The following is a 15,928-nucleotide window of genomic DNA, read 5'->3' as shown; positions in this document are numbered from 1 at the left end:
TTTACCCTGTAGTATAGGATAGTCAGTGGTTAATGCTAGCAAATTGCAGGAATACCTATGTCTGTGTACTTTTGGAAATGATCTTAAATATTTAGGTTCATCCATGTTGGAGGTGTATGAAACAAAACTCTAGTAGAAGTTATAAAACTTATAGCTGGTTCCTTAAACTTCGTATGTAAGCTGTCTCATGACAGCATCTATCTTCAAGTTTTGCCAGTTCCGTTTCTCTTCAGCATCTCTATGACACTCCCACAGTCAAACTAAATTGCAACCACAGTTAGGCCTTTTTAGTACAGGTGCCACACACTTGAATATTGTAGGATGTAAATTCCTGGATGGAACAATATTGTAACTAAGGTAAATGCAACCACTCACTTATAGTAGATTGATGTGGAGCATAGAAACACATAACAGAAAAAAAATTGAGTTCTTGCTCTTTTTCTAGTTCACCTCTCCCCCCCCCCCCCCCCCCTCCACTCCCATAAACACATTTCAAACAAACCCTCCTGCTGTACTCACATTATTTGTAAGCAATCAGTTTTGTAGACTAGTTGCATTTCTCTAGCATTCTCCCAATGAACCAAAGTATGCTACCTGTTTACCTACTGCTGAACTTGAGTGAGCATTCAATTTCATATCACAGAAAACTGCCATACCCACGAATTGTACAAGTGAACAGATTCAAATTGTGACTCACAAATATTGTGGTAATAATGCATTAAGTTTTTCATTTTATAAACTGAAAAATTTTACATTTCTGAATATTTAAAGCAAGTTGTCACCCTATGCACCACTTTGAAATGTCGTAAAGATCTGCAGCATTTTTTCAGACATTTTTTTTATTATAGATAAATGCATCATCTGCAAAAAGTTAATTCTACATCTGTCAGTGGCATCCCAGATATTATGTTGTGACCTCCCTACCAAGAAATCCTCAGTCCAGTCACAAATTTAACTCGATACTCCCATGCAATCCCACTTTCGACAATAAATGTAGGTGCGGTACGAGTCAAATGCTTGTCAGAAAACAAGAAATATTGCATCTACTGCAGAGCCTTAATTCATGGCTTCCAGGATGTCATGTGAGAAAAGTGAAAGTTGGCAATCACATGACCAATGTTTTTGGAATCCATGACAGTCACATGGAGGAAGTCATTCTGTTTGAAGTACCTAATGTTTGAGGTCAAAATATGTTCTAGGACTCTACAAGTGGTTGTCAAGGATCAAGGATAATGAAAAATAGTTGCTTGAATCTCTTCTGCTATTCTTCTTGTAGACAGGTGTGACTGATGCTTTCTTCCAATAACTGGGCACGACAGGATATGCGATAGATTATAGTTAAATTGGGCCTATTTCACTTGAAAATTCAGTATGCAATCTGATAGGGATTACACCAGGCCTTGGTGCTTTGTTCATATTTAGCAATTTCAGTTGTTTCTGAACACCTGTGGCACAAATATTTATACAAGGGTTGGAACTTTAATAGTGACAACTATTTATTTAGAGCTCATACAAAATAAACGTGTTTCAAAGTTTTACTGACCTTCAAAGTAGTCACCAGCATTGTGTATAACCCATTGCCAGTGATGTGGAACTTGCAGGATACTCTTAGCAGTGCCAGTTGTCTCTATGCTGTTCATTTTTGGAACACAACCTATGACCAGCTTAGAGACAGAAGTGATGACACTTTCTGCAGGACTTGACCATCATTTTGCAGGACAATGCTCAAGCACATACAGTGCAAGCTGTTACTGATTTGTTAGACTGATGGGGTTGCTAAGTGTTATACCACCTATTGCACTCCCCTGACTTAAGCCCTTGTGAGTTCATTTTGCAGGACAATGCTCAAGCACATAAGCCCTTGTGAGTTCAATTCGATTTCTAAACTGAAGGAAACACTTCACGGCATTCTCTTCAGAATTGCTACAAATACGTTGGGCAATAGACCGTGCCGCTCAAACTGTCAACACAACTGGCACTGCTACGAGTATCCTATGACTTCCACATTGCTGGCAATGGGTTATACACAATGATGATGACTACTTTGAAGGTCAGTAAAACTTTGAAACATGTATCTATTTTGTACAAGCTGTAAATAAATAGTTGCCACTATTAAAGTTCCAACCATTGTATCACTAACTTTTGCAGAGCTGTGAAAATTAAACTGAGGCTATCTCCTGAATTTGTAAAGGAACAGAGCTCAGCATTTCTGCTTTTACTTTGCTACCCTCAATTTCAGTATATGTCTCACCTATGACTGTCTGAACATGAACGTTGGTACCACATCCTTCACAAATGACCAGAATTTCTTTGGGTTTTGTGCAAGATCCTTCAATAATAATCTGCTATGATAGTTGCAGACAGTTCCATGCATTGCTCCCTTGACAGTCAAAACATATTACATTCTTCAATGGCAGTTAATTTTTATGCTTCAGCAACTGTAATGAAAGATGTATATGCAGGGCCAATAACTAAATTCCTACACACACACAAACAAAATCTCGAAAATGTAATGTCAGGTTCATTAGTTGCTTACCTATGTTGCTCCAGGCCAGTTTATATTAAGGAACAAAATCATGCATGATCAATTTTTTAATTTTGTTACAAATAACTGGGGTGACTTTCCATAATATCACACCAAGTGAGTACAAAGATCATATGCCTTAACATAGGGTGGACTGTGCGAGTTGATCACAGTAAGCAGAAATTCATTGCAAGGTCAACTTATATATTAAAGCACATACTGGAGGTTATTGGGTATGGTGTCTTCACTCTACACAGAATCCGTCAAATAATCATCTTGATATTTCCATGTCTGATGAATTTTCTGGACCAGAAAATACGAGGATAGTCTTGAAGGTTCAGGTATCAACATGAAGACAGCAGCACTTGTCAATTAAAGTCAGGGAATTTGTTTGCACTTGCCTAAACTTCAGCCATTCTGGATGTGCAGTAGTTGTTTGACAGTAATTTTGATGTGTTGACGTGTGTGTTTATGTGAAATGGACAAAAATCGGGTAGCACATTGTCATTGCCTGTGCAATTTGAACACTACCTGCACACCATTTACAGGGACTCTGCACTATCATTTACCACTGTGTAATTTTGAGCAGCTGAATTAAAATGTGGCCATACTACATTGAAGCTCCAAAGACACTGGTATAGGCATGCGTATTCAAATATAGAGATATGTAAACAGGCAGAGTACAGCAATACCTATACGAGACGAAAAGTGTCTGGTGCAGTTGTTAGATCAGATACCGTTGTCACAATGGCAGATTATCAAGATTTAAATGAGTTTGAACTTGGCGTTATAGTTGGTGCACGAGTGATGGGACACAGCGTCTCCGATGTAGTCGGGATTTTCCCATTCGACCATTTCACGAGTGTGCAGTGAATATCAGGAACCGGGAAAACATCAAATTTCCGACACTGCTTCAGCTGTAAAAAGATCCTGCAAGAACGGAACCAACGACAACTGAAGAGAATCGTTCAAATTGACAGAAGTGCAACCCTTCCGCAAATTGCTGCATATTTCAATGCTGGGCCATCAACAAGAGTCAGTGGGCAAACCATTCAACAAAACATCACTGATCTGGGCTTTCAGGGCCGAAGGCTCACTCGTGTACCCTTGATGACTGCACAACACAAAGCTTTACGCCTCACCTGGGCCCGTCAACACCGACATTCGACTGTTGATGACTGGAAACATGTTGCCTGGTCAGACAAATCTTGTTTCAGATTGTATCTAGCGAATGTATTTGCACAGGTATGGAGACAACCTCGTAAATCCATGGGCCCTGCATGTCAGCAGGGGACTGTTCAAGCTGGTGGAGGCTCTGTAATGGTGTGATATGAGATCAATGATACATCTAGATACGACTGACAGGTGACATGTACGTAAGCATCCTGTCTGATCACCTGCATCCATTCATATCCATTGTGCATTCCGATGGACTAGGGCAATTCCAGCAGGACAATGTGACACCCCACACATCCAGAATTGCTACAAATACTTCCGCTGACCACCAGACTCCCCAGATGGAAACATTGTTACATTGTTGAGCATATCTGGGATGCCTTGCAACATTCTGTTCAGAAGGGATCCCCACCCCCTCGTACTCTTACAGATTTGTGGACAGCCCTGCAGGATTCATGGTGTCAATTCCCTCCAGCACTAGTTCAGACATTAATCAAGTCCATGCCATGTCGTGTTGCGCCACTTCTGTGTGCTCATGGATGCCCTATAAAATATTAGGCAAGTGTACCAGTTTCTTTGGCTCTATGAGCATATCTACAGAATGTGTTTGTCATATATTGATTGGAAACCGAGGGTTTAGGAAGCCGACTGCACACTGGCTACCATGACTGCTCACTCTGTACTGTTTCACATCTCAGCGGTTGCCATGCCAAAAATCTTACGAATTGTTGTTCCGACTGCTCGACCACCATTGTCACTCAGCAGATCTAGCCCCAAGCAACATTTTTTGTTTCTAGGCAAAGTTGAGCTCTGAGGACAAATTTTCATCAAATGAAGAGGCCATCACCTTAATAAAAAAAAAAGTGTTTTCCAGAGAAAGACACTAAGTATTATGTGGACAGATTAAACAGATGGTAGTGTGTAGAAGTGCATAGACTTCCGAGAACAATAAATTTGACGATAAAATGTTTTGTTTCTTTTTCAAGTTAGAAACTTTTCTATCACCATAACTGAACTCACAAAGTAAACCGTGTTGGTAAAAAGCAGGCGAGAACATACTGATGTACCTGATTCAGTCCTCTTTTTTTGTCCACATCACTTTCAACAGCCATAATCTAATCTTCTTAAATAGAAGACTGTCATGTAGAGAGATCAGTAGTAGTTCTGCAATACATTTCAGCTAGTAATGCTCCAGAATCACAAGAGGAGGCCGTATACTTGGAAAAGAGGACAGTAGATACAAATTAATGTAAAACCACTTCAGATGCTCTGCAGAACTTTATTTAGTCTATTACTGGTTTCGGCAGAAAATGAGGAGAGAGAGAGAGAGAGAGAGAGAGAGAGAACGATATGAGGATACTGAAAGGGTAAATTGGTATACAAAGGATGATGACACAGGCCAACGATGGAAAAACTTTTTGCTGAAAATACCTTATTCTCATTTTTTTTAGGGTGGGAAATCCAAATATGATACCTAAAAAACTGGATCACTCACCATTTCTTCAAATTTCACAGTTAAATTTATTAAATTAAGTGATTTTTTAAAGAATTTAACAGCTTTTATATAGTTAAAATAATTTAAAAAGGAGGTGTAATGAATGTCGATGTCGTTGGTAGCACTGCTGAAAAACATTTGCTGGCAAAAAAAAAGGTCAATTCTGTTTTTGTGTTAACAAATGGTGTTTTGTTTACTGTCAACCTAACTTCACTTCCCAATTTCCTGTACATATGCTCAGTACAATGTCTAATAATGGTTGTAAAAACTCTGCTGACAGTTTTTGTTATATCTGTGGTGAAAACACATCAAAGAAACATTACAGACGTTGTGAGAAAAGTTTATCTATCATACTTTGGTTCTAAACTTGGTGATCAAGATAAATCTTTGACGCTGTGTAAGGTATGTTGTGAGTGTGTTGAACTGAGAAAATGGTCCAAAAAGGAGAAAAAAGCCTTTAGATATGCTCTTCCTACGATATGGAGGGAGCCAAGAAATCATTCCGATGATTGCTACTTTTGCAGTGTTGATATTACGGGTCATAATTCGAAAAACAAGAAGGTAATAAGCTACCCATCTGACCAGTTGGGCATGGTGTAGATCTGCCGGTTCCTTAACCACCAGATGATTTAAATTCTATTCCAACAGAAGTATTTTCAGATGTACAATCTGATTTACATGAACCAGATGATGATGAATTCCATTGTAATATGCAAAGTCTAGAGCCCAAATTATTTACTCAGACCAAACTTAACTATTTGGTTAGGAATCTGGCCTTACACAATGGTAACATGTGTGCATCTATACCTGTTGGACATTCTGTACATATGAAAGAAAGCTATGAAAACCTAGAAATACTGCTAAACAAAATAGGCTATTCTGCTCATGGTTGGATGATATGTGGTGATCTAAATGTAAAATGCACACTCCTTGGTCAGCAAGGTGGCTTTACCAAATTTCCATGTTTCTTGTGTGAATGGGGCAGTAGGGCTAGGGATCAACACTGGTGCAGAAAGAACTGGCCTGTGAGGGAGTCTTTAAAACCTTGTAGAGCCAAAAAACGTACTCCTACCACCTCTACATATAAAGTTAGGCCTAATGAAACAGTTTGTAAAGGCTTTGCCTAAAGATGGACCATGTTTTAAGTATCTCTGCTAAAAGTTTCTACACCTTTCAGAAGCTAAACTAAAAGAGGGCGTCTTTGTCGGACCTGACATTAGAAAATTGATATTTGATGTTAAATTTGAATCCACAATGACCGTAAATGAGAAAGAAGCATGGGTATCATTCAAGCCATTTGTTGCAAAGTTCTCAGGACATGAAAAAGACCCAGAATATGTTTCTATTATGGCTACAATGTTAAACAAGCTTAAAACTTTGGGATGTTTAATGAGCCTGGAAGGTCACTTTTTGAACAATCACCTTGATTACTTCCCGGACGATATGGGAGATGTTTGTGAGGAGCGAGGAGAGCGTTTTCACCAGGACATTAAAGTGATGGGAAAATGCTAACAAGGCTGCTGGAACACCAACATGATGGGGAACTATTGTTGGTCACTTCACCAAGAAGTTCAGCAAGCGACTCAATGTAGAAAAAGCTACACAAGAAGCTTCAAAGAAAAAAGAGAAAGAAAATACAAACCAATTCCAGCTGACAAGTGAAACCTCTACTATCACATGTCATTGTTTTAAGTAGCTTACTGTAAATACAAACCATGCTTATGTTGTAAGAAAGTGTTTCATTAATTTCCCCATTTACCGTATAGCATAGGATTTTTAAACTATATAATAAAAATCATATTGCTCGAAAACTATGCGTGACACAAAAAAACTAAGGCTAGATTTGGATTCAGCTCTTAAAAGTCTATAAAGATCAGCTATCAAAGTGAAAACAGTTTTTAATAAAAAAAATTTTTGTTGGACTGTGTAATTTAATAATCATGAGGTATTTGGAATGCAGTTGTATGGGAGGGAGTAGACAAAGAGTGACAGAAAAATATGGGGTTGGTAGAAATGGGAGGGGATGAAATACTGAGTTCTGCAATACATTTCAGCTAGTAATAGTGAATACTATGCTCCAGAATCACAAGAGGAGGCAGAATACTTGGAAAAGACCTAGACATGCTGGAAGATTCCAGCCACATTACATCATGGTTAGACAAATTCTGCAATCAGATGCTGGACAGTACAGTGTATCCAGGAGCAGACTCTTATCAAAATTTAGGAATACAGCAACATATATCCCTAAGCAATGAAATAAATAGAAATTGCATGACAGCCAAGGCAAAATGATATCAGAAAAAGAGTGAAGAAATAAAAAAAGATATCGTCAGACAGACTGAATCAGCATATAAAAAAGTAAAAACTAATTTTGGGAAATAAAAATCAAGTGTGGCGACATTAAAAGTACAATGGAAATCCCATTGTTAAACACAGAGGAGAGAGCAGATGGGTGGGAAGAGTACACTGAAGGCCTATTTGAGGTGCCTGGAATTGTCTGATGACATGCCAGAAGAAGAAACTGGAGCTGATACATAAGACACATCATTTAGCATCAGAATCAAAATTTAAAAGCACTTTCTATGGTGTATGTTTCTCTGTTTCTCTTTTGCTAATGAAGGCTGTGGCAAAATTTGTGTAAGTGTCTTAATTGTGTCTTCTGCAACTTCACACATGTTCTTTACCGTAAGTAGCAATCCACCTTTTCCTACATTGTTGGTATTCCTATGTGGTGTTTCCATTGTTTAAGATCAAATAACGCAGGAGATACAGAAAACATTCCATCAAAATTTTAAAAATCAGGATCAACTATTCATGTTGGTGCATGGGACATACAAGACCTGTGACATACAACCAGAGTTTTGTAAAAATATCATCTACACAATTTAAAAAAACCAAGCAGTCAAGTATGAGAACTATTGCACAATCAGCTTAAGAGCTCATGCAAGAATGATGTAGAGAAGAAAGGAAAAGAAAACTGAGGATGTTAAATGATTATCAGCTTCGCTTTTGGAAAAGTAAAGGCGCCAGAGTGGCAGTCCTGACATTGCCCTAGATACGGGTATTATGAGAAAAGAAATACTAATAATAATAATAATAACAATAACAATAATAATAGCTCCACATTCAGTGGTAGTGCCCAACAGTGTCTGTTCCATATGTCAGTGGTGGCTGAGTCATGTTTCAAGGCTCCACAACCTTGATCCTATCAACTGCCACATGCCAGACAAAACTATGAGTTACAAGTAAAATCATGGTTCGTGTACGTAATAAAAAATTACCCCAGGGGGTAATATCCACCCGCCTAGTGAAAAGGTGGCAACGGGTCGTTTGGATTCTGGGGAGACCAGGCCTATGTGATTTGTGAGTGAGTTGGAACACTCTGGAAAACTTCCCAAAAACAAAAATTACATTGGAACAATAAACATACAGACACTGATACAACCAGGAAAATTACATATAGTAACAGAAGAACTAGAGAGACTGAAAACCTAAATCCTGACAGTACAAGAGACAGGGTTCCTGGATGATCAAATCACTGATTACAATGGCTTCAGAATCTTCCAATTGGAACTGATAGGAAAATTAGCAGAGGGGTAAACATGTTTGGTATGGCCTTTACTATTGAAAAATCCGCTGTTAAATCTGTAAAGTCTGTAAGAATCATTAACAATAGACTAACGTTTCTTCGGTTTAAAAATAAGAATAAAAACTACACTCTAATTAATGTTCATGCACCTTGCAGCATTGAAATTAGGAATAACTGAGAAGATGTAACTCAATTCTGGGAATGATTAGAACTTGAAATCTCTTAAGTATCAAGAAATGACAACAAAATACTTCTTGGAGATTTCAACATACATATTGGCAAAGAAAAAAAAAAATACGAAGGTAGTTGGCCTGTACCCAGCAGAATGACCAAGAAAAACGGTATGACTAATCCAACTCTGCCAACATTTTAACATGAAAATCAGTTCAACTTCTTTCAACAAGAAACCTAGTAAACAGAAAACGTGGAGATCCCGTATAAGCCAACTTTGAGAATTTCAGATAGAGAATGTAGCCATCTCTTATGACTTCCAAAAAGAGATCAGAGATATCCAAGTTAAGAAACACACAAATCTCGTCTCTGATCACTACCTCATGAGGGTTCGAGTACAATTCACCCCAAGACGAAAAACACCATGAACACCACCAGTAGTTACAAAATTTAATCAACAAAAACAGAATCAGAAACAATAGAAAAATGGGAAAATCCTCCTTCCAACAACTGGCAAAAATTCAAGGCAAAAATCACGGAAATAGCCAAGGAACAAATATCGTTACAGACAAAACCCAAACATATAGAATGTGAAAAGGCAGTTGAACAATGCAAAAAAAGCCTTCGCAAAATACAGCTTGAATAAGAATGAGGTGAATAACCGAAACTTTCTAGGAACATGAAAGGTTTCGAATAAAATTATCAGACAAGAGAAGAGAAAATATGTAATCCAGAAACTAGAATCAGTAGAAAAAGATTTTCAAAATTATAGTACACATGGATTCTACAAGACCTTCGCAAACCAAATTAATGGGTATAACCCTCAAAATGTCTACTTCCGAAAACCCGATGGGAATTTAGCACTAAGTAATGAAGAAAATTGTGACGTAAAAACTACTAAACAGTCCAGAACCAACAGAAACCCTCCCAATATCAAACACCAAAGTCCCGCAACAAAATGATTCTACACCACCAACAGAAAAAGAAATTATCAAACACATAAGGAAACTCAAAAATAACAAAGCCTCTGAGGAGGATGGAATTGTAGCCAAATTTCTCAAAAGTCTAGGGCCTAGTTCAAGAAAGGAGCTAGTAAGAATTATTCAAAATATATGAGTCACCGAAGAAATCCCAGAAAACTGGAAGTGTGCCTTAATACACCCATTACATAAAAAAGGGGACGAACATGATGTGTATAATTACAGAGGAATTTCTCTACTCCCTGTCATATATAGCTTGTATTCCTGAAAGAGCACAACAACTGCTAGAATCCAACATCTCAGATTTCCAAGCTGGTTTCGTGCCAAACAAATCATGATAAGAGCAAATTTTAAACATAAAATTAATCACAAGAATAAGGAAGATACGACGCAAGCCTACAGTATATGCCTTTGTCGACTTCAAAAAGGCCTATGCCTCAGTCCACAGACCCACACCATTTAGGATTCTTGAAGAAAAAGGATTGGATCGTAAAATACAGAAAATCATTCAGCAGACATTAACAAACACAACACCCAAAGTGAAATTTATGGGAAAACTTTCAAAATCATTCAAGCTTTAAATTGGGGTTACACAAGGTGATGGTTTGTTGTTCAATGTTGTTTTAGATAGAGTAATGGTAGGATGGGAAAATAAACTTTAAGGAAATTGCTGGAAACCAATATCATTAGGGGAAAAAATAAATAAATAAAAAAAGTAAATAAAAAAATAAAAAACCTACAAATCCCCTACTTAGTCTTTGCAGACGATCTCTCAATAATGGCAGATTCTTGTGAGATGGTTATAAAACAGATAGAAACTAAAGGAATGCACAGAGAAAGGCGGCCTGCAGATTTCATTTGAAAAGACAGTTTTTACAACAGCATATGTAGCAACACACACACACACACACACACACACACACACACACACACACACACACACACACACAAAAACTGCAGTCTCCAGCAACTGAAACCACACTGCAAGCAGCAGTGGGAGTGGTGACTGGATGGGGGGAAAGGAGGACGCTGGGGTGGGGAGGGAGATGGACAATATGGTGGGGATGACAGACAGTGAAGTGCTGCAGGTTGGGCGGCAGGCAGGGGAGAGGTGGGGGGGGGGGGGGGGGGGGGGGGGGGGAGTAGCGGAAAGAGAGACACTGTTTTATCTGCCAGGAAGTTTCATATCAGCGCACACTCCGCTGCAGAGTGAAAATTTCATTCTGGAAACATCCCCCAGGCTGTGGCTAAGCCATGTCTCCACAATATCCTTTCTTTCAGGAGTGCTAGTTCTGCAAGGTTCGCAGGAGAGCTTCTGTAAAGTTTGGAAGGTAGGAGACGAGATACTGGCAGAAGTGGAGCTGTGAGGACCGGGCGTGAGTCGTGCTTCGGTAGCTCAGTTGGTAGAGCACTTGCCCGCGAAAGGCAAAGGTCCCGAGTTCGAGTCTCGGTCGGGCACACAGTTTTAATCTGCCAGGAAGTTTCATATCAGCGCACACTCCGCTGCAGAGTGAAAATTTCATTCTGCCTAAAATATGTTTATCAGTTTTGTTTTCTGGTTGTTATAAGTGTACACACCAATATAGCTGTCAGCCCTGATGATAAACTATAATTTCCACCAGTAGTGGGGAAAGGAGCAGTTTAGGGGTTCGAACACTGTCTCCCCCTTGAAGGGCAGCCAACCTACATCTGTTTTCCTGTGGGGTGAACTGACAGAGGGATTGCTGACCCTTTCTAGTGTTGCGAGTTGTACCCTAAATAAGAAAAAGAAATAATGAACAACCCAAAACCCAAACTAAAACAAAGTGCACAATGTATTTGGTCACAGCTACCTCACAACTGTTTGTAGAGGTTAGCAGCATCATAAATGAGGTAGTTCAGGCCCAACCTCTACCGGTATCTTACACAACCATAGTTCAATACACCCTCCCCCCCACCCCCCAAACTAAAACTGCCACATTTTTCTGTATACAGACAATAATACATACTTCTTTGTTCTAAAATGTTAGGTACGACAGCTGCATCCTACGCAGCCTTACATGACATGTGTCTCACAGACCATTCAACGCCTCAGAGTTGATGTGGCACCAGACCGTTAACTTTTGACTCCACAGATACGTCATTACATTCGTGCACAGGTGCACACTACCTTGCAGTCATTTTCTTATGCACAATCTTTTTCCAAAGTGGGCTTCACCAAATGTGCAATACCAATAACCAAAAACTTGTCACAGTTTTGATATTTAGACTCAGAGAATAAAGTTATTTAAAATCATCTCTGATGAAATAATTCATCTGGATACAATTCGCTATGATATAGCATTTATTCGGTAAATTCACATTTCAAGGCATAATTCTTATCTATATTTGGATTTATCACAAATGCAAATTTTTTCAGGTCCCTACTTAAAGCAGAAGCAGGCAAACAGCTACATTCAGGTCTTCCTCAATTTCTCAGAACACTGTTCCACACCATCAACTAATACTCCTGGTACTATTATCAGCAAAGTTCAATAAATTAAAATAACACACCTAGGATGAATAATAGGGCTTCTTGTTAATATGCATGAATGATTTATAAGATGTCAGTAGCAGCATTACACAGATGGTTATCTATCAGAAATGCTCTTCACAGGAAAATATAATCTGATGTGTGCTGAAATGCAGATTCCCACAAGGTGAAATAAGTTACAACCCTTTAAATGTCGATACATACAAGATAATGACCAGAAAGAAACCAATATTAACTTATAAGCTGATAAGAAGATTAGTGTTATCTTCTAGAGGCCATGGCAATGTTTAAGTATTTGAAGATAATACTAAAAGGAGATATAAAATGGGAGAAAACCATCTTTCTTGGGCTCTTATGTTTGCTACATTCACCACATTAGTTTCTCCCCACTTCTGTGTTATCATAATTTTCATGGAGGGGAGCACAAAGAAAGAAAAAAAGGAGGGAGGGAGAGGTGGAAAAAGGGGAAAAAAAGGTGTAACTGACAAAATGACAATAGCAAGGCATTGGCTTTCAAGTACTGTTTACAAGTCAAGACAGATGAAAATTTGGCAACACCACAGAAATGGTACCTCTTGAAAAATATTTGTGAAATACATGGGAACTTTTAGCGTATCGTTTCATAATGCAAAATGGAATAACTGATTCACATGGAAACATTATGAAGTGGTTATGGCATATGTTTTTGAGTATCCAGTGATTTCCGAGGTGGTGGCTAGGTTGGGACCGGATAGCATGGCTAACATTTAACCGCGCATTCCAGTCTGTATCATGTCCTATAGATGTATACTTCATTATGCCAACATATCACACAGTTAACATAGTGTCAATATGGAACTCTCATTGGGTCCTCCACAATATGTAATCAGTCATCATCATCTATTAACTGCTATCTGTATTCCATATATTTTTCTTAAAAAAACTCTTTATTTAGAATATGATGCAGCACATTTTATACTTCAAAGTTAAAATACCTATTGTCTGGAGTTTGTGTCATATGCATGTAACATATGTACACAGCCAGTAATTGCTTTCAGACTTTTGCTAAATTTTTGATGTGTACATCAAAATTTTTGTATATACAGGGTTTCCCACACAAAACCGGCATGCTTCATGCTTGAGATTCAAGTAGCAGTGAAGTAACTAACAAACAACAGACAATAATAATGTCAAAAAATTGTAGTTGCGTGCTTATAAGAGAAGCTAGAAGTGGTGGCCATGGGCATCTAGACATCACTCATTTCTGCAGGTACGATATTGTTAATTTCTCTAGTAATGTTCCATCTAAGATCATGTATTGTGCAAGGATTGTCAGCTTCCAATTTGTTGTTTTTTTTTGTGCCTCATAAATAAAAATCACACAATTTTAAATCTTGGGGCCTTGGGGGCCAGAGAACTCTAGTGACACATCTGTCTTCAGGGAACACATTGGTGATGTGGGACACACTTTGGTTGGATGTGTGAGCAGTTGCTCAATCTTGCTGGAATACTACATACAACTCCTCTGCATCTGTTAACTGAGCATTGAAGAAGTCAAAGATCTCTAGATATCTGGTATTGTTTAAGATGTAATTAACAATTATGGGGCCGATAATGTGCATGCTGGACAACACACACCAAACACCTATTCCTGCGACCAAGATCTGCAATTATGGGAATTTACATAATCTGACCAATAAAACCACATCTCATCTGAAATGAAGTAAAGCAAGGGGTCCAAGTAACTGTTAACAATTGATGTTAACAGCCAGTTACAATAATGAACTCTTTCTTCCTGATCCTCAAATTTCAACTCCTGCACCACACTCACACGATAGGCTTTTAATTTCATATCTTTTAGTACACAACTGCATGATGTATAAGATACATCACAATCTGCTTCAATAACTTCCTTAAGGACTTCTTGTAATGTTATGTAAATTCCACCTGTGGTTTCAGGGGTCCTCACTGTCTGTAGCCTGTTCCTCTGCACATTCTAAACAAATCCTACAGCCCTCCATTTCTTGTACAAATCTTTAATAGGGCTGGCTGTGGGGAGTTTTCTACCAAGATACTTCGCTCAAAACCTTTCTTTAAATTCCTTGATGGAGCCTGTTTTCATGTAACACCTAACAATATCAATTTGCTGTTCTAATGCAAACTGCCCCATTTCTGTAACAACTCAACAACACGAGTTTCTCACACTGGCTGAAGCTTGTACACACAGATCCACTCAACTTTTCAATAAAATGCAGTGTAGCCAATTTCCGAGATAGTGCTGCCTCTTCAGAAGCAATTCTATTAGAGGCGATTGATTGGTACATGAGCCGTACTGGTTTTATGGGGGACACACTGTATCTTGAATAAGAAAACCAGATAAAGTCCACCAGAATAAACTGAAACAAACTACAATGATAGATATTTTGGTGAAGAAATATGTACTATTGACATGTTCTTGAACAGTAAAACTTAAGACCCAAAGATTTAAAATTAAAGGAGGGTACAATTAATAAAGTTACTTATTCATGTTTTATAACATATGCTTAAAAAGCAATTTCCCACTGTTCACAATTTCCCATAATTCACACCACTTTTTAAAGTTCCTTTTACAGTGTAAAATCAGGGTTTTGTTGGAGTAAGACAAGCCAATGAAAAATTTGTTGCAAGAGTTCTAGAAATGTTTAATGCACTTGTAAATGGAAACTATTGTTGTAAGTCCTTTTTGAAACACATGTATAAAGATGTGACAAGATGGTCAAGGGTAGTCTGAGCAGCGACAGACAACAGTTGCAAAATGTTAGGGAACCCCTCAGATGTCCAGTAACACACAGTTCTGTAACAACTAAGCCACAATCTTTCTGTAACACACAGCTGATTTTGGCATTTCCTATTTGATTTATTAGAACATTATAATTAACAGCCACATTTTTTGTCATGAAAAGGAGTCATACTTACAGAGAGAGAAATATCTGATGGATTCTTGCTCAAAAATAAGTGATAAAATGTAACAACGAACAAGGTGTCTATTTCTACGCAAAAAAATACAGTATTAAATCTGATGTTTCTACTGACTGCCCCAAGAGAGGGATGCAGGTGAAAAAGGACATTACCTAATCCCTGCTGAAAATGGTTCAAATGGCTCTGAACACTATGGGACTTAACATCTGAGGTCATCAGTTCCCTAGAACTACTTAAACCTAACTAACCTAAGGACATCACACACATCCATGCCCGAGGCTGGATTCGAACCTGCGGCCATAGCAATTGAGCGGTTCGGGACTGAAGCGCCTAGAACCACTCTTCCACAGCGGCCGGCTAATCCCTGCTGAATTGTTTTAAAAATAGAGAACAGTTAATCTTCAAGCACTGTATAGAGTGCAAGGCAAAGAAATACTAGAAAATGTGGGCCAGAAGATGTAATTTTCCCAAAACAATTCAATCATTCATTGGCCACAGCTCCTAACAGTAAGAGTTAATTAACTCCATACATAACAGATATGGA

This window comes from Schistocerca serialis, chromosome 1 (assembly GCF_023864345.2).
Source record: "Schistocerca serialis cubense isolate TAMUIC-IGC-003099 chromosome 1, iqSchSeri2.2, whole genome shotgun sequence".
Taxonomy (NCBI): Eukaryota; Metazoa; Arthropoda; class Insecta; order Orthoptera; family Acrididae; genus Schistocerca; species Schistocerca serialis.
The sequence above is the reverse complement of the archived record's forward strand: the minus strand, read 5'-3'. Positions refer to the sequence as shown.